Source organism: Hevea brasiliensis, chromosome 13 (genome assembly GCF_030052815.1).
Source record: "Hevea brasiliensis isolate MT/VB/25A 57/8 chromosome 13, ASM3005281v1, whole genome shotgun sequence".
Lineage (NCBI taxonomy): Eukaryota > Viridiplantae > Streptophyta > Magnoliopsida > Malpighiales > Euphorbiaceae > Hevea > Hevea brasiliensis.
Window position 1 is genome coordinate 38,317,632 of NC_079505.1, and position 27,089 is coordinate 38,344,720.

Consider the following 27,089-nt stretch of genomic DNA (forward strand, 5'->3'; position numbering starts at 1 on the left):
AGCTTTTCATCCTCAGACGGATGGACAGTCCGAATGAGTAATCCAGGTAAACCTAAGAACTAATTGAATTTTCATAGTTAATAAATTGAAATGATAGTAACAATGTGAATTATGTGATAGATCCTGGAGGATATGCTAAGGAGTTGTGTCATTGAGTTTGAGGGAAGTTGGGATAGATACCTCCCACTAGCAGAATTCGCATATAACAATAGTTACCAAGCTAGCATTCAAATGGCTCCGTATGAAGCACTGTATGGGAGGAAATGTAGAACCCCAGTGTGTTGGACTGAATTAGGCAAAGATAAGCTGGTAGGACCATACCTGGTGAAACAGATTGAGGAGAAAGTGAAGATAATCAAAGCTAACTTGAAGGTTGCCTTAGATAGACAGAAATCTTATGCCGACTCGAAGAGAAAAGAGATAGAGTATGCAGTTGGCGATAAAGTGTTTCTCAAAGTCTCACCGTGGAAGAAAGTACTGAGGTTTGGATGCAAGGGTAAGTTAAGCCCTAGGTTCATTGGCCCATATGAAGTCTTTGAACGTGTGGGACCAGTGGCCTATCGGCTAGCTTTACCACCAGAACTGGATAAAATCCATAATGTATTCCATGTTTCTATGTTAAGAAGATATCGCTCAGGCCCTTCACATGTCATCTCCATGGAAGAGATTGAAATCCAACCGGACTTGACATATACAGAAGAACCCATACGGATCCTAGCTCGAGAAGTGAAGGAACTGAGAAATAAACAAATTCCACTTGTGAAAGTGCTTTGGAGGCACCACAACACTGAAGAGGTAACTTGGGAAAGTGAAGAGACGATGAGGCAACAATTTCCTCAACCGTTTGCATCAGGTAAATTTCGAGGACGAAATTTTTATTAGAGGGGAAGCGTTGTAACATCCTCACTTTAGCTAGTCCGTACAGTTTACTGTTCAGGCGACCAATGTCAGTCTGGGTAGTTAGAATGTTTGAAATTTTAATTAGACTAAAGTGGGGAGTTATAAAGAAACTAAATAATGCTCATAAAAAATAAGGAAAAATTTTTAGAAATGAAATACACTAAGGTTAAACGAGCCAAAACCCCAGTGATGAGTAACCCGAAGGAGAAGTGACAGTGAAGGCCGTTAGCAACCCTAGACTCGGGGAAAAATTTATAAAATAATTTTTGGGACTCCAAAGAAGGGCCATTGAGATTCTTATGGCATTAGAATGCTAAGAAAATGCTTAGAAAATTTTTTTTATTGGTACACACAATTTTGGGTCGTTAAGCCAAACGGAGGGCATTTTGGTCATTTCGTCTTCAGAGATGATTTTTGACCAACTTGTACTGTCACACCTTACCCCTCTATAAGGCATAACATAATCCCATAGAATACCTAATAAACTACCGAACTTCACCTACCGATAACTCATTAAGTACCCTACAAGGGATTTTAAAATAATTTTCTTAGTTTTGATAAGTGGTGAGCATTTCCTAATAGGTATTTAAAACATTTAATTGAAGTTAAAAACTAGTTAAAACTTTTGGCCCATTTTATTTTTCCATAAATTTTATAAAAATTTTGATTGAGTTCTGTTTGTATTTTGAGAAACCAGTTCTTCAAATGCCTGTAAAAAGCACTTCTAAAAATTTTTCTCAACAACTACTTGAATTTCACAATCAAACTCAATCCATTTCAACAACTCCACAATCATTTCAATCAATTTCTCAAGTTCAAAATTCAATAATCCTCAAAATACTAGCAATACATTTCATTCAAATTAAATAAAATAATTCCACTCATATTTCATTAGATACAAAACAATTTATGTACATCCCTACAAAATTTACATCAAAAGAAATACAAACTAAACTTTATTACAAACTTCATACAAATTTTTTTGTACAAGCTGCTCAAGACCCATTTACATGTCCATACATTTATATGCAATACATACATCAAAAGAAATATTTATAGTTAGGGTATAAATTATACCCGATAACTTCAAGCTGAATGATCTTTAATCCTTAGCAGTTCAGTCTGCTGCTCTTCTAGTCTCTGTATCTGCTGCCAGCACATGACCTTATCCAATCCGAATTGGCTTTTAATTCTAGTACTTCTAACACACCTGATTTGGTCACAAATGATCATTTTTCACTTCACATTAGGTCAAAGACACCATTTACAAGTTTTTCACATTTTTGGTCACTAAACCCTAATGTCCGAACCCTAATTCACTAACCTCATGCATTTAGCTACCTTCAAAGCTTTTAATCCTAACCATTCAACTAACTAAAGTTCTTAAACCCATTCAAACCATTCAAATCATGCAAATCACTCTCCCCTCCCTACTGGCTGAATTTTAGTTTAGTCCCTCACACATATTTTTTTTCATTTTAAGTTTATTTACAAGTTCTTGATGCCATACATACACTAATTAAACTAAAAATTTGAAGTTTGTATTACTAACCTTGTTAGGTGTCTTTGAACTTTCACTTCATCTCAGTTTTCTTCAATTCTTTGATGACCAATCTTCCTCTCAAGTGATTAAATCAAGCTTTTGTGAAGCAAGTATGGGAGGATTTGGGATTTAATGATGGTTTCAAAGCTTGAAGCAAGCTTTAAATGAGATTTGCAATGGTGAGGGAGGAAGAAGGATGGGAGGCGGCAACTTTGGGAGAGAAGACCAATTGATTTTTTTTTTCTTTTCCTTTCCTTTTTTTTTTTGTCTTATGAAAGACCACAATTCATTTTAATTAATTTATAAATTATGGGATTTATGGGATCATGCATGATGTCATGCATGATGTCATATCCCTACACCTTTTTAACTTTTTCATTTTCTCCCTTTTTTTTATTTTTTTTCTATTAGTTCTTTAATTTAATTCTTGATCCCGAAGTTTTCTTTTCTTCGATTTTATTTGACAGTTAGGTCAGGAGTAAGCTCTCGGGGTCAATTGACCAAATTGCCCCTCGCCGATTCATCCCGGTTTGCAATTAATTCCATATTTCTTCTAGCTCCTTGACCTAATTATTTGACTGGCTCAACAGTTCTTTTTCATGATTTTCTCTTTTTCACTGTGTTCATAAGGATCCTAAGGACCGCAGTGTCACTTTTTACGGTTCGAAATTTGAGTTCAAAATAACTTCGCAGTCGTTCCCGAGAAGGTCACCCATCGGTGTGACTCTAGGCTCGTTTAACTTCTTCTGTTCTATTTTTCTTATTTATACTCAACTAATTGAACATTACTAATTATTTGTTTTTATGACTTCTCTAGTTGTCTTAAGTGTGGTTCTAATCTCCTTAATTGTCCAGACCGACACCGGTCACCGGAACAGTGAAATATACTAAGGCTATACAAATAGGGGTGTTATAATTCTCCCCCCCTTAAATAAATTTCATCTCGAAATTTTACTTGGCATCAATTTCTGAACAGCTGTGGGTGCTGTCTCCTCATGTCCTCCTCTCGTTCCCAAGTAGCCTCCTGACCCGAATGATGGTTCCACAGCACTTTTACTAACAGTATCTGCTTATTCCGTAGCTGCTTCACCACATAAGCCAGAATCTCTATGGGTTCTTCTTCATATGTGAGGTCTGGATTCACTTCAATTTCCTCTACTGATAACACATGAGATGGGTCTGATCGATACCTCCTCAACATAGACACATGGAAGACATTATGTAACTTCTCCAACTCTGGTGGTAATGCCAAACGATATGCTAAGGACCCACTCTTTCCAGAACCTCATATGGCCCAATGAAGCGAGGACTCAGTTTCCCTTTTCTGCCGAATCTCATAATTCTCTTCCAAGGAGAAACTTTGAGGAAAACTTTCTCACCCACTGCATACTCAATATCCCTTCTCTTCAGATCAATGTAGGACTTCTGACGGTCTGATGCAGTCTTAAGTCGATCTCTGATCACCCTGATCTTCTCCTCAGTCTGTAAAACAATTTTAGGTCCAATCATCTTTCTTTCACCCACGTCATCCTAACACAACGGGGTTCTACATTTTCTGCCATACAAAGCTTCATATGGAGGCATTCCAATGCTTGATTGGTAGTTGTTGTTGTAAGCAAACTCAATCAAAGGCAAGTGTGTATCCCAACTGCCCTCAAACTCAATCACACAAGCCCGTAGCATGTCCTCCAAGATCTGAATTACCCTCTCAGACTGGCCATCTATCTTTGGGTGGAATGCAGCACTGAAGTTCAATCTAGTTCCTAGGGCTTTCTAAAGACTATCCCAGAATCTAGAAGTAAACCTAGGATCTCTATCTGATACGATGGATATTGGCACTCTATGCAGTCTCACAATCTCATCAATGTATAACTTGGCCAATCTTTCTAAACTGTAGTCCATCCGGACTGGCAGAAAATGAGCAGACTTAGTCAGTCTGTCGACAATGACCCATACTGCATCATGACTCTTCTGTGTCCTTGGAAGTCCCATCACAAAATTCATTGTTATTCTTTCCCATTTCCATTCTGGTACTGGTAGTGGATGTAACAACCTAGTGGGTACTTGATGCTCTGCCTTCACTTGCTGACAAGTTAGGCATTTGGATACAAACTCTGCCACATTCCTTTTCATACCCATCCACCAGTAATGCTCCTTTAGCCCCTTATACATTTTTGTGCCACCAGGGTGTATGGCAAAAGGAGACTCATGTGCTTCCTTCAAAATGATCTGCTTCAAATTAACATCATTAGGAACACACTTTCTGCCCTGGTGTAGCAATAGACCATCATCTCTGATTGAGAATTCTGGTTTCTTACCCTGTCAAACTATTTCCATCAGCTTCTGATACTTATGATCATTCTGAGCAGCCATTCTAATCTGATCAATCAACACTGGCTGTACATGCCATGCAACTGCTGTCTGCCCATCATCATTAATCTCTAAGCTGGCATGTAATGATCTCAACTCATGTACCAAAGACAAAGGAGTAACCCGTAGACTTGCCATAGTCTTGCGACTTAAGGCGTCAGCCACAACATTAGCTTTCCCTGGCTGCTATCAGACAATCATAGTCTTTTATCAACTCTAACCATCTCCTCTATCTCAAATTCAGCTCTTTCTGGGTGCCCAAATACTACAAACTCTTATGATCTGTGTAGATGTAACACTTTTCCCCATACAAATAGTAGCTCCAAATCTTAAGAGCAAACACAATAGCTGCAAGCTCCAAATCATGTGTTAGATAGTTCCTCTCATGCGGTTTCAGCTGGCGTGATGCATAGGCAATGACATTTCGATCTTGCATCAATACATAGTCTAACCCATTGTGAGAAGCATCACTATAAACTGTGTATTCTTTACCCGGTGTAGGTAAAGTAAGGACTGGAGCTTCAGTCAAACATCTCTTCAATTCATTAAAACTCTATTGGCATTTATCCGTCCACTGAAATTTCACATCTTTTCTAAGCAGCTTGGTCAATGGAGATGCCAACATGGAAAATCCTTTTACAAATCTACGGTAGTATCCAGCTGAACCTAGAAAATTGTGAATTTCTGTGACATTTCTGGGTGGCCTCCAATTAAGGACAGCTTCAATCTTACTTAGATCTACCTTAATGCCCTCTTCTGATACTACATGCCCCAAGAAAGATATTTCCTTCAGCCAAAATTCACACTTCGACAAGTTGGCATATAGCTGTTTCTCCCTCAAAGTCTACAGTACAATCCGTAGATGTCTATCATGCTCTTTTGCACTCCTCGAGTAAACCAATATATCATCGATAAATACCACAACAAACTGGTCGAGGTATGGTCTGAAGATAGTGTTCATCAGATCCATAAAAGCAGCCAGAGCATTAGTTAACTCGAATGGCATGACCAAGAACTCATAATGGCCATAAAGGGTTCTAAAGGCAGATTTAGGAATACTCTGCTCTTGTACTTTCAGCTGATAATAACCTGATCTCAGGTCAATTTTGGAGAACACAGCTGCACCCCTCAACTGATCAAACAAGTCATCAATACGGGGCAATGGGTATCTATTCTTTATTGTCACCTTATTCAACTGTCGATAATCAATGCATAATCGGAGAGTGCCATCCTTCTTCTTTACAAACAATTTGGCGCTCCCCAAGGTGACACACTAGGGCGGATAAAGCCCTTATCAAGCAACTCTTGCAACTATACTTTCAACTCTTTTAATTCTGCAGGTGCCATTCTATATGGCGTTATGGAGATTGGGTCCACACCAGGCATAACATCAATCTCAAACTGCACCTCTCTTTCTGGAGGTAATCCTGGCAATTCATTAGGAAATACATCCGGAAAATCACATGCAGTAGGGATGTCCCTTAGTGCTGGACTCCCCACTTGGGTGTCTATCACATGTGCCAAGTACGCTTCACACCCCTTTCTGATCATTCTTCTGGCTAGTGCAGCTGAAATGATGTTTGATGGCAGTAAATGCCTCTCCCTGTGTATTACCACATCACCGTACAGAGGGAGACCAAAAGTGACTGTCTTCAGTCTATAGTCAATCATAGCATGATGCCTAGCTAACCAATCCATGCCCAAGATAATATCATACTCTCTGAAGGGAATTTCAATCAAGTCTGATAGGAAATCATGTCCTTGGATCACCAAAGGACAGTCTCTATAAATTCTGTTGACCCGGACCTCTTGTCCTAATGGACTAGTTACTAGCACTTCAAAATCCATTTGCACACATGGAACAGCAAGTGAACTGACTATGCTAGCACTAACATATGAATGGGTTGAACCCGGATCAAACAATACAAATACTTTTTGATCAGAGATAGAGAATGTACTAGCTGCAACATCATAAGTCTCAGCCTTTTCTCGCTGTCTCATTGAATAAACCCTGACTGAAGCACTCCCTAGTGCCGATTGACCAACTGTGCCTTGACTGCCTAAAGCAGTGCCTCTACCTTTGCCTCTTCCTCTGCCAACTGACTGTGAACCTCTAGGAGCAGGACTTTGAATAGATCCCTCGGCAGTAATAGGAGCTGGACCATATGTCACAACACTAGTACAGTCTTTAGCTATATGGCCCTTGCCTCCACAGTTAAAGCAGGCTCTAGTGGCCCAATAGCATTCCCCCCGATGAATCTTACCACAAGTCTCATAGGGGCGGGCAGAATGTGAACCCCTGCTCGACTGCTGACCAGACCTAGGGGGTCTCTTTCCAGAGAATCGGCCCTACCAAATCTTCCACCTCGACCCCTTCTGGGTCCACTAAACTTCTTCTTTTTCCCAGAAGTCCCACCAGAACTCTGTTCTACTGACTTTTCCCCCTTTTTTTTTCTGATTTCTCAGCTTTTTCTGATTTTTCTTTTACTGGGGTTGCTTCTGATTCTATTCTTTCCAACTCAAGTGCTTGAGACATAAGCTCTGAGAAGTTGCTGTGTCGAAATCCCACAACTTGCATCCTTATGCTGGGCTTCAAACCCGTCTCAAATCTCTTGCACCTTGCCTTGCTGGTAGTAAGGAGACTCCCCGTATGGTGACTCAGGCGGGAGAACTCCCTCTCATACTCTGCCACTGATCGATTCCCTTGTTTCAAACTCAAAAATTCTTGCAACTTCTGATCAACATATGCATCTGGGATGTATTTCTATCTGAACTCTCTGATGAAGTCATCCCAGGTCAGCACTGGTGGTTCAGCCAAGCTGTGGGGGATGGTCTTCCAGCAATCATACGCATCCCCTTATAGTAGCAACACATAATACTCAAACTTCAATTCATCCTGGCAGTGCAGCTTCTTGAACACTCTGTCCATTCTTTCAAGCCATTGTTCTGCCTCTAAAGGGTCCACTGCACCCTTAAATTCTGTAGCCCCATACTTCAATAACTTGTCATAGTGTCTGGCTAGAGGCAGTGGTTGTGCCACAGGTGGTTAGGGTGTTGCTTGAGCAGCCATACCCCCAGCCATTTGTTGAAACATCGCAGCCATCTACTGTGCGAACTATGCTGGTGCTACTGACCCACTGACATTCGGTAAAGCTAGGGCTTCCCCTTGTGCCTCAGCTTCAACAGACTGCTCAACTGAGCGATCCCTTTCTTCCATTTCAGTTCGAAGTTAGGGTATCTCCTGAACAAGTAACACAAGGAGATTTCCCTCCGTTAGTTCATATTTATGATGTAATGCATTGTATGTAACAATTATGGACATTGAGCAGTTGTACTTAACAAAGAAAGACATAAATTCACAAGTTAAAACATACTTCAAAAATTTTGCTCTGATACCACTAAAACATGTCACACCTTACCCCTCTGTAAGGCATAACATGATCCCGTAGAATACCTGATGAACTACTGAACTTCACCTACCGATAACTCATTAAGTACCCTACAAGGGATTTTAAAATAATTTTCTTAGTTTTGATAAGTGGTGAGCATTTCCTAATAGGTATTTAAAACATTTAATTGAAGTTAAAAACTAATTAAAACTTTTGGCCCATTTTATTTTTCCTTAAATTTTATAAAAATTTTGACAGAGTTCTGTCTGTATTTTGAGAAACCAGTTCTTCAAATACCTGTAAAAAGCACTTCTAAAAATTTTTCTCAACAACTACTTCAATTTCACAATCAAACTCAATCCATTTCAACAACTCCACAATCATTTCAATCAATTTCTCAAGTTCAAAATTCAATAATCCTCAAAATACTAGCAATACATTTCATTCAAATTAAATAAAATAGTTCCACTCATATTTCATTATAGACAAAACAATTTATATACATCCCTACAAAATTTACATCAAAAGAAATACAAACTAAACTTTATTACAAACTTCATACAAATTTTTTTGTACAAGCTGCTCAAGACCCATTTACATGTCCATACATTTATATGCAATACATACATCAAAAGAAATATTTATAATTAGGGTATAAATTATACCCGATAACTTCAAGCTGAATGATCCTTAATCCTTAGCAGCTCAGTTACTGCTCTTCTAGTCTCTGTATCTGCGACAGCAATAGAAGCTATCGCTGAGTACTAGGACTCAGTGGTGCACAACATGCTAAAATAATCTTTATGCAGGACTTAAATCACATTTATTCAAAAATTTAACTGAACATGAGAATTAAATACAAATCATGCATTATGAGATTTTAATCCCAAACAATTTCATTTTGAAGTATCAAATCACATTTCATAAAACCCACAGTTAGATCATACCATTCGAAACAAATAGAATCTCAATAGCCAGAGGCTAAAGAGAAATCACATCACAAGGCTAGCTAGCTCAAATATATGGATATCCATTCACATCCTCTTCTACTGGCACACCTCAACACTTCTCCAGAGAAGGAATCAAAATTCGAAACTAATTACCCCCACTAGTCATGCTAGTGAGGTGTTCAAATATATGGTCATGACACTGTGGTTTCAAAACTCATCTTAACAATTTGCTAAACATTGTCATTTCAAATATACACAACTAACTTTCAACAATTTAAATCAAAACATCATAAAAATTGTCATAATTCACTGATTTAAATTATTCAAAACAATATGCAGAAATAATTTACAAAAGTTATACGTTGTGCACAAACCTCAAGCGAGTCGCCTCTTGGCCTTGACTCGGTTCCTCGGGTTCCTTCCCGGTATTCTTTTCAACTGAAACACACAATTTTACAATGTTTCAGTACTAGAACTTAACATAAATCCAAAATAAATTTAGCCTCATTTTTACCTAGCTCTAACGTGCTAAACTCGACGTTCTTGAAATTTTGTGTTTCGGGTTACTATTCACTACACTATTCAAGTCAAATTGTTGACTTTCTAAGGCTTAATAAGTATGGGAACTCCAACTTCACACACATACCACATTTTGGTCACCAAACTTATTGGTTTTGGTCATTTTCTCAAAACTTAGGCCTTTTAGGCAAAATTGCTAAATTTTTAGTTTTGGTGTCCCTAATTGTACTATTTCATTGGTCAGTTTACTGTTGGAATTTGCCAAAACTTTCTTCATAGAAAATGTTCCTTATTGTCTTAAGTTTATTCTCCTTTTTGAATCACTCCAATTGGAGTTTTGTAGCTCAAGTTATACCCAAATTACGGTTACTGTTCATGTTGCAGAATTTGGTTCTATAGATTTGTTGATCCAAATTCGTTCAGCAATTTGATCAAGTTAAGTCCATAATTTGGTCTAAATTTCTTCATATGAAATGTTCTATTATGTCTTAGGTTTCCATCGGTTCAAGAATCGCTTACATCGGATTTTTTTAGAGAGAGTTATAGCCATTGAAACTTTACTACTCGTATGGCAATTCTGCAGTCCTGCAGATTCAGTGACCCAACTTTGATCAGTAATTTGATTTGGTTAATGGCATAATTTGGGTTTGTATTCTTCATGAAAGTTTTAGGTCTATATCTCATCTAACTACTGGTAAAATTTTAGGTTATTTTGACCTGCCTAGCTTGAGTTATGACCAAATGAACAAATACTGTTCATTTGGTCAGTTTGTGCAGAGGCAGACTGTGATTTCTCAACTTTGGTCAATTTGTTCACTAGGTTTTAGTCACTTTTTGGGCATACTTCCTAAATTGAAAATTGTGTCATTTAGTGCCTATTTTCATCCCCAATTGGTCCCATGTCCATTGGACTTGTAAAATTTCATTTTTGGTCCCTCAAAGGAGATTTTGGTCATGCTGCTAGCACATGACCTTATCCAATCCGAATTGGCTTTTAATTCCAATACTTCTAACACACCTCATTTGGTCACAAATGCCCATTTTTCACTTCACATTAGGTCAAAGACACCATTTACAAGTTTTTCACATTTTTGGTGTCTAAACCCTAATGTCCAAACCCTAATTCACTAACCTCATGCATTTAGCTACCTTCAAAGCTTTTAATCCTAACCATTCAATTAACTAAAGTTCTTAAACCCATTCAAACCATTCAAATCATGCAAATCACTCTCCCCTCCTTGCTGGCCGAATTTCAGTTTAGTCCCTCACACATATTTTTTTTTCATTTTAAGTTTATTTACAAGTTGTTGATGCCATACATACACTAATTAAACTAAAAATTTGAAGTTTGTATTACTAACCTTGTTAGGTGTCTTTGAACTTTCACTTCCTCTCAATTTTCTTCAATTCTTTGATGACCAATCTTCCTCTCAAGTGATTAAATCAAGCTTTTGTGAAGCAAGTATGGGAGGATTTGGGATTTAATGATGATTTCAAAGCTTGAAGCAAGCTTTAAATGACATTTGCAATGGTGAGGGAGGAAGAAGGATGGGAGGTGGCAACTTTGGGAGAGAAGACTAATTGTTTTTTTTTTCTTTTCCTTTCCTTTTTTTATGTCTTATGAAAGACCACAATTCATTTTAATTAATTTATAAATTATGGGATTTATGGTATCATGCATGATGTCATGCATGATGTCATATCCCTACATCTTTTTAACTTTTTCATTTTCTCCCTTTTTTTTATTTTTTTTATTAGTTTTTTAATTTAATTCTCGATCCCAAAGTTTTCTTTTCTCTGATTTTATTTGACAGTTAGGTCAGGAGTCAGCTCTCAGGGTCAATTGACCAAATTGCCCCTCGCCGGTTCATCTTGGTTTGCAATTAATTCCATATTTCTTTCGGCTCCCTGACTTAATTATTTGACCCGCTCAACAATTCTTTTTCATAATTTTCTCTTTTCCACTGTGTTCATAAGGGTCCTAAGGACCGCAGCGTCACTTTTTACGGTTTGAAATTTGAGTTTAAAATGACTTCGCAGTCATTCCCGAGAAGGTCACTCATCGGTGTGGCTCTCGACTCGTTTAACTTCTTCTGTTCTGTTTTTCTTATTTATACTCAACTAATTGAACATTACTAATTATTTGTTTTTATGGCTTCTCTAGTTGTCTTAAGTGTGGTTATAATCTCCTTAATTGTCCGGACCGACACCGGTCACCGGAACAGTGAAATATACCAGGCTATACAAATAGGGGTGTTACATGTACATTTATGTAAGTGAATTGTATGACATAAAATATGAACAAAGATTGATGAAAAATTAATTAAAAAATGAATAGGAAAAGGAAGAAGAGAAATTGTGAATAAAAGAGATTTATTACCTCATGCTTATGTAAGCATGAGGTAATTAAAATGCTTAGACAATCAAATTAAAGGAAAACACTTATAATGCATAAAATGGGCAGAAAAGAAGTCAAATTCTAGAAAATTTCTACAGCCACTCTTCTTCCCAAAGAAGACGCCCCATGCTCCTCCTTCCCTCCTCCATTTTCATGCTTACAAAAGCTTGAATTCCTTAGTCTTTTCTCAACAAAACCCTAACCTAGCAACATAAAACCTTGTTCTTCTTTTGGGAGCAAAAAGAAGTGAAAAAGAAGAACCCTAGCAAGTTGCAATTTCACTCCATTAGAGGTTAGTAACTTAAACTTGTTTTTCTCTTTAAATTCATGTTGAAGGAGCATGAATGAGTGTAAATTTACAAAGAAATTTAATAAATACCATGTGTATGCCCATCCCATATTTTTAGTAGCCTTGGTTGGGGTAAGATTTTGATGGTTTTCATGGAGCTAAAATGGTAGTATGGCTACCCTTAGTATTAATCTCTTAAGTGGAGTAATGAAATGCAAGTTATAATGCATTGTTTGAGATAGTTGAGTTAGGGTTTGGGATGAAAATGAGACTTTGATCATGTAATGGTGAAAGTAGGTTTTAATGGTCAATTAGTGACCATTTGGTTTTGTTTGAATAAGAAATGAAGTGATTGGTTTAGTGGGAATTAAAGTTGGTGTGGCTGCCCTTGGTGACCTGCAAGACTGGGCATGAGTCCAGCAGGTTTGGGCAGCAATAACTGGAATTGTAGAGGTTCAATTGGTGCAAGGCCAATTGGACATGAAACTAGACACATAATGGCACAACTTTGGTGAAGAAACCATGCCCAGAAAATCAAACCAAGTTGACCTAAAGATTGCCCTAATCCGGGTGATCTTCAATCTGCCTGGGTAAAATGATCAAATAAATAGTGTTTAGTCATTTGGCCATAACTCAGTGTAGAAAGGTCCAATTGACCTGAAAATTCACCAGCAACAAGCTGAGATATAGACCTACAACTTTCATGAAGAAACCTAACCCAAATTATGACTACAATATATTCAAAAAGTGACTTGCAGTCACTGCTCAAATTACTGTAGATTTGGTCAGTCCATAAATTCTAAAAAAAATTATAATTCGGTCAGTTGTGGTTTAGGGGCCATAACTTGAGCTACAAAACTCCAAATGGAGTGATTCAAAAAAGAAAATATAACTAGACAAAATAAGGAACAACTTTCATGTTGATCATTTTGCCAAATTCCCAATGCAAAAATGACTAATGGAACAGTAAACACAAAGCTTGAAAATTGATAATTTTGAACAATTAACATTAAACTTAGAAATGGTATTGGCAACCAATACCAATAATTTTAGAATGTAAAATGAGGTATATTGGGAGTATTAGAACCAATGTACCTATTGCTTATGCAAAAGTCAACATTTTAGTTGACTAATGAAATGAATAGTAACATCTAAACTTAAATTTCTAGAATTGTACAATTTAAAAGTGTAACATGCCCTAGTACACCTAGCAAGATTGGTTTGGATAGGTTGGCATGCCAATAGGGTTCTGTTAGCAGTACTGCATATGGCTTCATGCCATTCTGTGTTTTATGGCCTCACGTGCCATTTTGTGATAAAATAGCCTTTGGCTTTGTTGATTGAGATATTATACTTGGGTTTCATCCCTGATAATTATTACAGCTTATTAGCTGTTCTGTTGCACACCAGGAGACACAATGTGACCGATGGTGTGATGGTCCGAGGTACATAGTACCCAGTGCGGTTACCGTTTATCGATCCGATCGACTAGTATGGGTTACTCGGGCAATGATAATAAATTTTACCAAATTTTAATCGAATAATACTGCAATAAATATCTGGAATTAAGTCTACCAAAAATGTAAACACACATTCTGCATATTTACATTATTTTAGTTATTTTATTTTATATTGTCACCACTAAGCAGAATTGCTTAGAGCGTCGCTTTTGCCATGCGCTGGTACTGGAGACATAGCTGGAGAGTCCAGCAGACCTCATACTGGGTGAGATTTCAGATCTGTACACAGAGTTCAGAGTCACCTCACATTGCAGTGCATTTGGTAGGACATTAGGCCACTTTTGATATTTTGATATTTTGTATTTTGTAAACTTCTGTAATGTATATTATAAATTCATGTAATTATGCTTTTGATGTAATTATCTATGAACTATGTTCAGTAATAAATGTGAGCATTTCTCATTGAGTTGACTGTGATATGAATTGAATTTAATTTTGAGGTACTAAAGTCATTTGAGAAATTGTTGAGAAATATTGGTGGTTGACTGAGAATGATGTGATGATTTTATTGGAAGTGTTTTTAACAGATTCAGAAGAACTATTTTTCCAATTTACAATCGGTACTCTATCGGATTTTCTATAAATTTTGTGAAAAAATTTAGATTAATAAAAAATTATAAATAAATAAGTAAAAAGGGTAAATTGAATTGAAATATGATTTGGCGCTCCGGCACACTGTGTGGCATATCTTGCTCGGCTACACTGTAGACGAGTAAGGGGTGTCACACAAATGGGGTTGAAATTAATTATTTGGAAGTGTTTTTCATTGGTTTTGAAGAACTGTTTTCTCAAAATACAGATGGTACTCTGCCAAAATTTTTCTAAAATTTACAGAAAAATAAAAATGGACAAAATTTTTACTAGTTTTGAAACTTAAATTAAATGTTTTTTAATTCCTACTAAAATGCTCACCACTTCCAAAATGTAAGAAAATGGTTTTAAAATCCCTTGTTGGGTACTTAATGAGTTATTGGTAGGTGAAGTTCGATAGTTCATTAGGTATTCTACGGGATCATGTTATGCCTTACAGAGGGGTAAGGTGTGACATCCATGATATCTTTAATATAATCAGAAAAGATAGCCATCATGCATCTTTGAAAGGTACAGGGGCATTACAAAGACTAAAAGGCATTCTCCTATATGCAAATGTTCCATAGGGTCAAGTGAATGTTGTCTTTTCTTGGTCTTCTGGGTGAATAGGAATTTGAAAGAATCTCGAATACCCATCTAAGTAACAGAAATAAGATTGTTTTGCTAATCTTTCTAACATTTGGTCAATGAAGGGGAGAGGGAAATGGTCTTTTCTGGTAGCATAGTTTACTTTCCTATAGTTTATGCACATTTGCCAACCAGCGACTACTCTAGTAGGGATTAGTTCATTGCTTGCATTTTGGATAACAGTTGTCCCACCTTTCTTAGGAACAACATGTACTGGACTAACCCATTTACTATCAGAGATTGGGTATATGATACCTGCATCTAATAGTTTTAAAATTTCTTTCTTGACTACTTCTTTCATGTTTAGGTTAAGTCTTCCTTGGTGTTCGATTGTAGGTTTACTGTTTTCTTCCATGGGTATCCTATGCATGCAAATCGAAGGGTTGATTCCCTTCAGGTCTTCTATCTTATACCCTATGGCTTTGCTATGGATCCTAAGTTCTCTTAGCAATTTTTGCTCTTCTAATTTAAATAGGCTAGCATTGATTATAACAGGATATTTAAAATTTGAGTCCAAAAATGCATACCTTAGTGAGGAAGGGAGAGGTTTAAGCTTTACCTGTCACACCCTACGCCTTCGTAAGATGTAATATAATCCCGTAGTACACCTAATGAATTACTATACTTCGCCTACCGATAAACCATTAAATATACTACAAGGGATTTTAAACCTTTTCTTATTTCTTTTTACAGTGGTGAGCACTTTTGACAGATGTTAAAAAAATTTTTTTTTAACTAAAGTGAAATCAAATAACAAATCTAAAGTATCAATAATTTCTATAAAAAATTCGACAGAGTGCCGTCTGTATTTGGAGCAAAACAGTTCTTCAAAAACCTACAAAAAGCACTTGCAATATATCTGTTCAATTCCAAACTCCAATATGGCTAAACTCAAATCAATGTCTTCAACATAGTTCAAACTCAATTCAATATCATTTTCAGCAATTCCAAAGATAAAGTGCAAAATAAATGAGTATTTCAAAAGCTAAAATAAGAGAATTGTAATACAACATTTTGACAAGCCAAAATAATTTACAACTTTATTTTACAACTGCTCAAGACCAAGTATAATATATACATACAGTTTACATGAATTACAATAATATTTACTAGGAAGTGGTATACTCAATATACCCGGCAAAATCCCAAAGCGAAGTCACAAGCAGCCTACTCTGCTGCTTTATCTGTCTGTCTACCTGCAACAGCAATGAAAAAGTTATCGCTGAGTAAAATTTACTCAGTGGTGCACAATAACAATTTAAAATGCGATATATAAAACTTTTATTGACAATTTACAATTCACAATTTCCTGTGATAATTTTCAAAGCTCATATAATACAAATTGATAAAACAATTGAATAACACAGTGCTGCCAATAAAAAACACAACTTAGGTCATAACACAAATTTTCTGAACATGCCGTGTTGTACACCACGATAAGACATACTCACCCCACTAATCGAAATCAATGAGGGAGGTGGCTAGCTAGCTAATGAGTACTCATCCAAACTCACCCCTCCGACTGGGAAGCCAGAGAGGGAGGAAAGTGATCAAATATCAAACTCAACCCCACAAGTGGAGGAGAAACATATTAATATTGCCATGCCAAGTGTGAATCCAAAATCAATTTAAAACAAGTTATTCAAATATTTCATGCAAAACACAATCAATTTCCAAAGTCAATTTTCCATTCACAAAGTGGCAACACAGTAGTTATTGAAACCCATAATGAACACAATGCATAATAATCAAGTTTTCAATGGGAAAACGATAATTTAAAGTTATTGTGCACAAACACAATTTAAAACTATAATGTTCAATTGTACAATCAAACAAACCTCATTTTCAAATTTCCATTTCTAAAATAGGCAATAAACTTTTCTCAAACAAATTTTCCCAAGTCATAAATTCACAACTCATTTCTCCAAATAAATTTTCTAGTAAAAGCAGTGAATATAAAAAGTACTGTGCACAGACCTAATCTGAGTCACCTCTAGGCCTTGACTCAATGTTCCTTATGCTTCTCAATATCCTTTTCAACTGAAACACACAATTTAAAGTGTTTCAGTACTCAGTTAACTTATTTCTAATAATAAGATCCAATATCTAAATTTTCTTGATACTATTCCCTTCAATTCATTTCATTAGTCAACCTACAATGTTGACCATTAATACACACTACGTGAATTAATTTTAATGTTCCAATTTGTCATATTTTATAGTCTCTAAGTATTGATATATGTTACCAATTTCATTTTAAAGCTTATTGCATTTTATTGCCATTTTCTAGATTTCATAGCCAATGTTTACGGTCTATTGGACCAAGCTATAGTGTAAATTTAATAGATTTCTCTTCATTAAATTGTTTCTCATTGTGTCTTCTTTAATTTCCTTTTTGAATCACTCCATTTGGAGTAGTATAGCTCAAGTTATGGTCTATTAACCATAACTAGGTCAAATCTAAGTTTTAGTTTCCTTTTTAGGCATTTTCGGTTCTGAATTTACTAATTTATTTGGACTATTTGTAATCACATTGAGGTCTAGCATTCTTCATAAGTATTGTTGCCTTATGTCTTAGGGACAACCAGAAATTTTTCTTACCATTTTTCAAGTCTTATAGAATTTCTTATAGATAAATAGTTAACTTGGACTCAAAGGTCCTATATTGGCATGGTCCTCAATTAGGTCAATGGCTTGACCTTAAATTCTGACCTTATACATTTATAATTTGAGGAAGTTGTCTAAAACAATAATTTAGGTATCTTTCTTAACTTTCTAGATTGGTATGGCTCATTTAAATTGGACAATTCTTATGGAAGATATGCTTATTTGAATTTTCTGGATTTTATGGTCAAATGTGCCAATTCCAGATTTAGTATGCGAAATTAATCAAGTTAATTGACCTAGTTCCCTTGATTTCTGTGTAACATCCTCACTTTAGCTAGTCCGTACAGTTTATTGTTCCAGTGACCAATGTCAGTCCGAGCAGCTAAAATGTTTGAAATTATAAATAGACTAGAGTGAGGAGTTATAAAGAAACTAAATAATGCTCATAAAAATCAAGGGAAAATTTTAGAAACGAAATACACTAAGGTTAAACAAGCCGAAACACCAGGGATGAGTAACCCGAAGGGGAAGTGACGGTAAAGGCCGTTAGCAACCCTAGACCCGAGGGAAAAATTATAAAATAATTATTGGGACTCTAGAGAAGGGTCATTGAGGTTCTTATGGCATTAGAATGCCAAGAAAATGCTTAGAAAAATTTTTCTATTGGTACACACAATTTTGGCTCGTTAAGCCAAACGGAGGGCATTTTGGTCATTTCGTCTTCAAAGATGATTTTTGACCAACTTGTCCAATTACATAAATAATTTCTATGACATAAAAAATGAATAAATATTGTTAAAATTTAATTGAAATTAAGTAAACAAGAAAAGAAAAGAAAAGAAAATGGGATTTATTACCTCATGCTTATGTAAGCATGAGGTAATTAAAAAGGATGGCCAATCAAATTAAAGGAAGGTAATTAAAATTCATTAAAGGATAAAGAAAAGGAGAGAAATTCTAGAATTTGCAACAACCATTTCTTCTTCCTCCTTTGCCGTCCCATGTCTCTCCCTTCACTCCACCATTTTTTAATTTACAAAGCTTGAATTCCTTAGTCTTTTCTCAACAAAACCCTAACCTAGCAATATAAAAATTTGTTCTTACATCCTAGTGAAGCTTTTGGGAACAAAAAGAAGTAAAGTGGAAGAGTTCTTACAAGCTTGGAAGGTGACTTCATTAGAGGTTTGTGACCTAACCATGGTTTTCACTTTAAATTCATGTTAAGGACTTTGAATGAGTGTAAATTACAAAGAAAATTTGTTGAATACCATTTGTATGCCAACCCATAATTTCGGCAGCCTTGGTTAAGGTAAGATGGTGATGATTTTTGTGGAGCTAAAAGGGTAGTGTGTGTCACACCCTACCCCTCTGTAAGGCATAACATGATCCCGTAGTATACCTAATGAATTACCAACTCCGTCTACTGATAATCCATTAAATACACTACAAGGGATTTTAAAACTTTTCTTCTTTTACGGTGAGCACTATTTACAGTGTGAAAGACTTTGGTGAATCAAGTGAAACAACTAACTCATTTGATTTATTTGGAGTATCTGTAAAAATTTTGGCAAGGTGCCATTTGTATTTTGGACAAAGCAGTTCTTGAAAAGCACTTCAATATATTTTCAAATCTCAACTCCAACATTTTTATCAACACAACACATTTCTCAAGTCAAATCCAGTGATTTTCAAAGACTAAGATACAAAAATATAACACAATTTTTACAAGCCAAATAACTAATAATTATTTGACAACTTTATTGAACAACTTAAATTTAAAACTGAAAAAAACCAAGAACAAAATATACATACAGTGAATATACATTACAAAACAAAATGACACATAAGGTATACTCACTATACCCAAAATCTCTCATTGGCTATCTCTCTACAAAGCTATCAAGACAATGTCTCAACATTAACCAAATACAATTTTAAATCACAATTCATAAATCATATCATTAGTGGATACAAAAAACGATAGTTGATTTCAAGACAAAGAATGTCATAAGGAATTTAAACTCAAATTCACAAATTATAAAAATTCATAATAACACAATTTAGTCAAATATCTTAAGAATACAGTATTGCCAATTCATACACAATTTGATCAAATTCTTGAATAACTTTCCAATCAATGACACAATTTGATCAAATAAGCGAATAATATCGTTTTGCAAATCAATAACACAATTCGATCAAATAATTGAATAATATCGTTTGCAAATCAATAACACCATTCGATCAAATAATTGAATAATATCGTTTTGCAAATCAATAACACCATTCGATCAAATAACCGAGAATACTTGCCAATCAATATCACAATTTGATCAAATAAAATAATATCGTTTTGCAAATCAATAACACAATTCGATCAAATAATTGAATAATAGCGTTTTGCAAATCCATAACACAATTCGATCCAATAAGTGAATAAGATCGTTTTTATAATCTATAACACATTTCGATCAAATAACTTAATAATAGGGTTTTGCAAATCAATAACCCTCTTCGATCAAATAACTGAATAATATCGTTTTGCAAATCAATAACACAATTCGATCAAATAATTGAAGAATGTTGCCAATCAATATCACAATTTAAGCCATGACACAATTTTTCCGTTACATGTGGTTGTACACCACGACAAGACATACTCACCCCAATAATCGAAATCAATGAGGAGGAAGCTAGTGAATAATGAGTACTCATCCACACTCACCTCGGTGGCAAGTCAAAGAGGAGGAACATAATCATACTCACCCCAGACTGATAAGTCAAAGAGGGAGGAATAATCACACTCACCCCATTAATGGAGGAGGAACATATTATCAGTGTCATGCCAATTGTGAGTCAAAACAATTCCAAAAATTTTATTCAAATGATCCGTAAGAATCCAATAAATTTCCAAAGTTATAATTTCATTCACAAAATGGCAACACAATTCGTAATTCACTTTAATTTCCACAAAAACCATTTACAGTGCTTTTCAATCAATAAGTATCCATCAAATACCATTCAAACAATTTTTCACAGTTTCAAACCATTCACAATGTTTTTCAATCAATAAGTGTCCACCAAACACATTTCCACAATTTAAAACAAATGATATGCAAATAGTCAATATTTATTTCCATTGAAAATAATTCAAAAGAAACAGTTGTTGTGCACAAACACAATTTAAAACAATAATATACAAATAGTCAATATTTATTTCAATTGAAAATTCAAGAGAAATAGTTGTTGTGCACAAACACAATTTAAAACAATAATATACAAATATTCAATATTTATCTCAATTGAAAAATTCAAAAGCAATAGCCGTTGTGCACAAACCTCTGATATTTGTCTCCTGGTTTTGACTCAGTATTTCTTTCCCTTTTGCTGAGTCCTTGTTAACTGAGAAACACAATTTGAAGTGTTTCAGTGCTAATTTAATTTGCCTCTAACGATGGTGTTTAGTAAATAATGCACTGAACTCAATTATTCACTTAATCACCTAATATACCGACCCTCGTTGCGTTTTAGGTAAATTAGGTTTTAGTGTCGTTAATATGTCACATTCGATAGGGTTTTAGGTTTGGTACGTTTTGCCAAACTCGTTTCCTTGTTTAGTGCATTTTAATGCAACTTGATACTGGTTTGACCTCTAGTTCCCTTGGTTTTGTCAAAACTACAAACTTGTAGATCTATGTCTTATTGCACGCGGGCAAAATTTTAGGTCAATCCGAGTTAAGTAGACCAAGTTATGGTCATTACACTATTGCTGGTCAAATGGTATCAATTTAGGTCAATTTTTGGTCAATTTGGTCAACTCTGGTTTGGCCAGTTTTTGGACCCGAATTTGTGCAAGCTTTTTGACTTGCTTATGGTCATTTCTGAGCTTTGGTATCTTCATAAGACTTGTAGGTATGGGTCTTAACTATTCATGGTTAAAATTTCAGGTCAATTGGACCTGTTTTGAGTGAGTTATGGCCTAAACACTCACTGCTGCCCAAATGGTCAGTTTTTAGGTCTCAAGTGTACCTAATCCGAATTGGTCATTTTTCACATCACCTTGCAAGCAGAATTTTGGTATGTTCTCTCAATGAAAGTTGGCACATTTTGTGCCTAGTTTCACCTCCAATTGGTCTCATACCAATTGAGGTTACACATTTAAAGTTATAGGTCTATTTGCACACTGTCCTCTATGTGTCTTTCAAACCCCAATTCAAACACACATTTAACTTGCTCTACCTTAAATCCCCATACCCAATTCTGATGTTATACCATTCCATATTCATTTATCACTTCTTACTATGGTCAATTTGGACAGAATACAAACATTCTCAATACATCAATTACAACCCTAAACCACAAAGTCCAAATTTAGCAATATATGTACATAATTACACCTAATCATTACATATAATTTCCACTACTAATTTACATACACATTCATCAATTCTTCTATGTCAACATTCTGCCAATACTTCCATCAATACATACAATTATTCAAGGGTCCCCAAGCTGCGAAAACCTTCTTCAACATCAAAGTGCCCTACAATTTACCAATTCCCATCCAAGTGCATAAATCACCATATATATGTGAAATAATCCTCTAGGATATTAAATCACCATGATCAACATTATTTCTCATCAATTATATGCATAAATATCTCATCAAAAACGTGACTCCATGGCTGTCCAAAATGAAAACAACAATAACTCTTCAAACTCAAAATTTTCCTTCACAAAACCAACACCCATAACATGCACACAAAACTTAACAAAGCTATCTTCAAAATTATGGACTTACCTTATGCTTGGAGCTTGTTAAACCTTGCTTAAACTTCTCAAATTTAGTATCAAACTCTTCCTTGTGATGAGTAGACAAAGTTTCATGAAGGAACCCAAGTGAATGGAGTTGAAATGGAGGGATGGATCAAGCTTGCATGAAAATGTCCATGGAGTTTCCTCTCCCTTCATTCACGGCAACTTTGGTACAATGGAGAAGATGAAGTTTCTGCCTTGGATAATGGATGTACACCTGCCCCACTATGTCTTTAGTTTATTCCTTTAGTGGCCCACTCACATTATTTAACCATATTATAAGTTTAATGTGTTATTTACACCATTTCCACTCCATTTTTGGCTATTTATTTTAGGTACCACTAAACAAATTTTTCATTTCATTTTCTAAGTGTAATATTATTTATTTTTAATGGAAATTTAGGTCAAAAGACAATTCGGGATGTCAAATGACCATAATGGCATTCCCAATTTTTTTTTGTGTGTTTTTGGTTTTGTCACTTTTCTTTGTACTAATTATTTAATTTTTCTTTGATCTTTCTAATGATATTTATTCTTCAATAAGGGTCTATTTAAGTCTTAAAAATGTTTTCCAGGTTCCCTAGTCAACGGTCCACTCAGTGACTTCCCCATCGCTAGGTTTCCACTTATTCGGTTACATTTCTTTGCTATGATTTTTCCTTTGTTTTTCTTGTATTTTCTTTTTGTATTTCATTATTTATGTCTCCTCTCTCATAACAAGGTGTGGTTCTAGGCATCCTAGCGCACTACCGAACTTAGGGTGTTACAATTCTCCCCCTTAAATAAATTTCGTCCACGAATTTTTACCCGATAACCATCTTACAATAGTCATACGTTTATTTCTCCTTTCTATATGATCGTAAGATTTTTAACAATCTAATACAATGTTTAATTTGTTTGGATAACACCAATCTCCTCTTACTATTAAATATTTTGGTTCACGTTGCTCCTTGAATGACCCTTGAGGTCATGTTAGAATCATTCATCAGTCATTGGTCCTCTGACCATTCTAGTCCATAGTCTTCCTCACATTTGTAATATTTCTTTGTTACACATGAATCAATCAATTCTCTACTTTTATAACTCTTTTTATCAATAATCTATAACTTACTTCCTTTTGAACTATAACCTTTCGATATTTTAACTTTTGAGTTTTAGATCCCTAAGTAGGATTTTCAAACTTATTTCTAACAATTAAATTCTGTCATGGCATAACTATACCAAAGCAGATAAATGGCAACTATTCTTATCTAGGTGTACTATCGGGTAGTACGTAGCTCTACACAATAATCTCAAGTCGATCATAAACATCAAGAACATTGCATAGTTACTACGATACATCCCAATAGATCAAACTTTGTTATCTTTTATTCTTTTGAATTCAACGATATTCGAATCTTATTACGATTACAATATCCATTAGCAATTTCTAACAGAACCTCCTTGCCCTCATCTAGAGCAATTCCATTCCATCTTACATTTACATCCTCTTGCCTTACATTAAGTAGGCTTTAGCTTATAATTTTATGGTGTGTCAAATACTTTTCGCCGATAAACTCTTCCAAAACTAATTTCACTTGTTATCACAATCCTTATCCTAAAGGACTAGTCACTAATGCATCAAAATTTATTTCCCTGACCTCCTGTACAATAATACACGGAGATTTCCTCCCGTTAGTGCATCTTTATAATGTAATGTGTATGTATCAAACATTTGCATAAAGATTTCAAATTCAAATTCACTTTAAAACCATTGCTCGATACCACTAAAACATGTCACACCCTACCCCTGCATAACATGATCCGTAGTATACCTAATGAATTACCAACTCCGTCTCGATAATCCATTAAATACACTACAAGGGATTTTAAAACTTTTCTTCTTTTACAAAGGTGAGCACTATTTACAGTGTGAAAGACTTTGGTGAATCAAGTGAAACAACTAACTCATTTGATTTATTTGGAGTATCAGAAAATTTTGGCAAGGTGCCATTTGTATTTTGGACAAAGCAGTTCTTGAAAACAAGCACTTCAATATATTTTCAAATCTCAACTCCAACATTTTTATCAACACAACACATTTCTCAAGTCAAATCCACGTGATTTTCAAAGACTAAGATACAAAAATATAACACAATTTTACAAGCCAAATAACTCATAATTATTTTACAACTTTATTGTACAACTTAAATTTACAAGCTCAAAACCAAGAACAAAATATACATACAGTGAATATACATTACAATACAAAATGCCACATATGGTATACTCACTATACCCAAAATCTCCTATCTCTCTACAAGCTATCACGAGACAATGTCTCAGTGGTGCACAACATTAACCAAATACAATTTTAAATCACAATTCATAAATCATATCATTAGTGGATACTTAAAACCATAGTTGATTTCAAGACAATGAATGTCATAAGGAATTTAAACTCCAATTCACAAATTATCAAAATTCATAATAACACAATTTAGTCAAATAGCTTAAGAATACCGTATTGCCAATTCATACACAATTTGATCAAATTACTGAATAACACAGTTTTTTCCAATCAATGACACAATTTGATCAAATAACTGAATAATATCGTTTTGCAAATCAATAACACAATTCGATCAAATAACTGGAGAATACAGTGTTGCCAATCAATATCACAATTTGATCAAATAACTGAATAATATCGTTTTGCAAATCAATAACACAATTCGATCAAATAATTGAATAATATCGTTTTGCAAATCAATAACACCATTCGATCAAATAATTGAATAATATCGTTTTGCAAATCAATAACACCATTCGATCAAATAACTGGAGAATACAGTGTTGCCAATCAATATCACAATTCGATCAAATAACTGAATAATATCGTTTTGCAAATCAATAACACAATTCGATCAAATAACTGAATAATATCGTTTTGCAAATCAATAACACAATTCGATCAAATAACTTAATAATATCGTTTTGCAAATCAATAACACAATTCGATCAAATAACTTAATAATATCGTTTTGCAAATCAATAACACAATTCGATCAAATAACTGAATAATATCGTTTTGCAAATCAATAACACAATTCGATCAAATAATTGAAGAATACAGTGTTGCCAATCAATATCACAATTTAAGCCATGACACAATTTTTCCGTACATGCCGTGTTGTACACCACGACAAGACATACTCACCCCAATAATCGAAATCAATGAGGGAGGAAGCTAGCTGAATAATGAGTACTCATCCACACTCACCTCAGACTGGCAAGTCAAAGAGGGAGGAACATAATCATACTCACCCCAGACTGATAAGTCAAAGAGGGAGGAATAATCACACTCACCCCATTAATGGAGGAGGAACATATTATCAGTGTCATGCCAATTGTGAGTCAAAACAATTCCAAACATTTTATTCAAATGATCCGTAAGAATCCAATAAATTTCCAAAGTTATAATTTCATTCACAAAATGGCAACACAATTCGTAATTCACTTCAATTTCCACAAAAACCATTTACAGTGCTTTTCAATCAATAAGTATCCATCAAATACCATTCAAACAATTTTTCACAGTTTCAAACCATTCACAATGTTTTTCAATCAATAAGTGTCCACCAAACACATTTCCACAATTTAAAACAAATGATATGCAAATAGTCAATATTTATTTCCATTGAAAATAATTCAAAAGAAACAGTTGTTGTGCACAAACACAATTTAAAACAATAATATACAAATAGTCAATATTTATTTCAATTGAAAATTCAAGAGAAATAGTTGTTGTGCACAAACACAATTTAAAACAATAATATACAAATATTCAATATTTATCTCAATTGAAAAATTCAAAAGCAATAGCCGTGCACAAACCTCGATATTTGTCTCTGGTTTTGACTCGATTTCTTTCCCTTTTCTTTGAGTCCTTGTTAGCGAGAAACACAATTTGAAGTGTTTGGCTAATTTAATTTGCCTCTAACGATGGTGTTTAGTAAATAATGCAAACTCAATTATTCACTTAATCACCTAATATACCGACCCTCGTTGCGTTTTAGGTAAATTAGGTTTTAGTGTCGTTAATATGTCACATTCGATAGGGTTTTAGGTTTGGTACGTTTTGCCAAACTCGTTTCCTTGTTTAGTGCATTTTAATGCAACTTGCTGGATTTCGGGATACTGGTTTGACCTCCTAGTTCCCTCGGTTTTTCAAAACTACAATCTTGTAGATCTATGTCATTTTGCACGGGGCAAAATTTTAGGTCAATCCGAGTTAAGTAGACCAAGTTATGGTCATTACACTATTGCTGGTCAAATGGTATCAATTTAGGTCAATTTTTGGTCAATTTGGTCAACTCTGGTTCGGCCAGTTTTGGACCCGAACTTGTCCAAGCTTTTGACTTGCTTATGGTCATTTCTGAGCTTTGGTATCTTCATAAGACTTGTAGGTATGGGTCTTAACTATTCATGGTTAAAATTTCAGGTCAATTGGACCTGTTTTGAGTGAGTTATGGCCTAAACACTCACTGCTGCCCAAATGGTCAGTTTTAGGTCTCAAGTGTACCTAATCG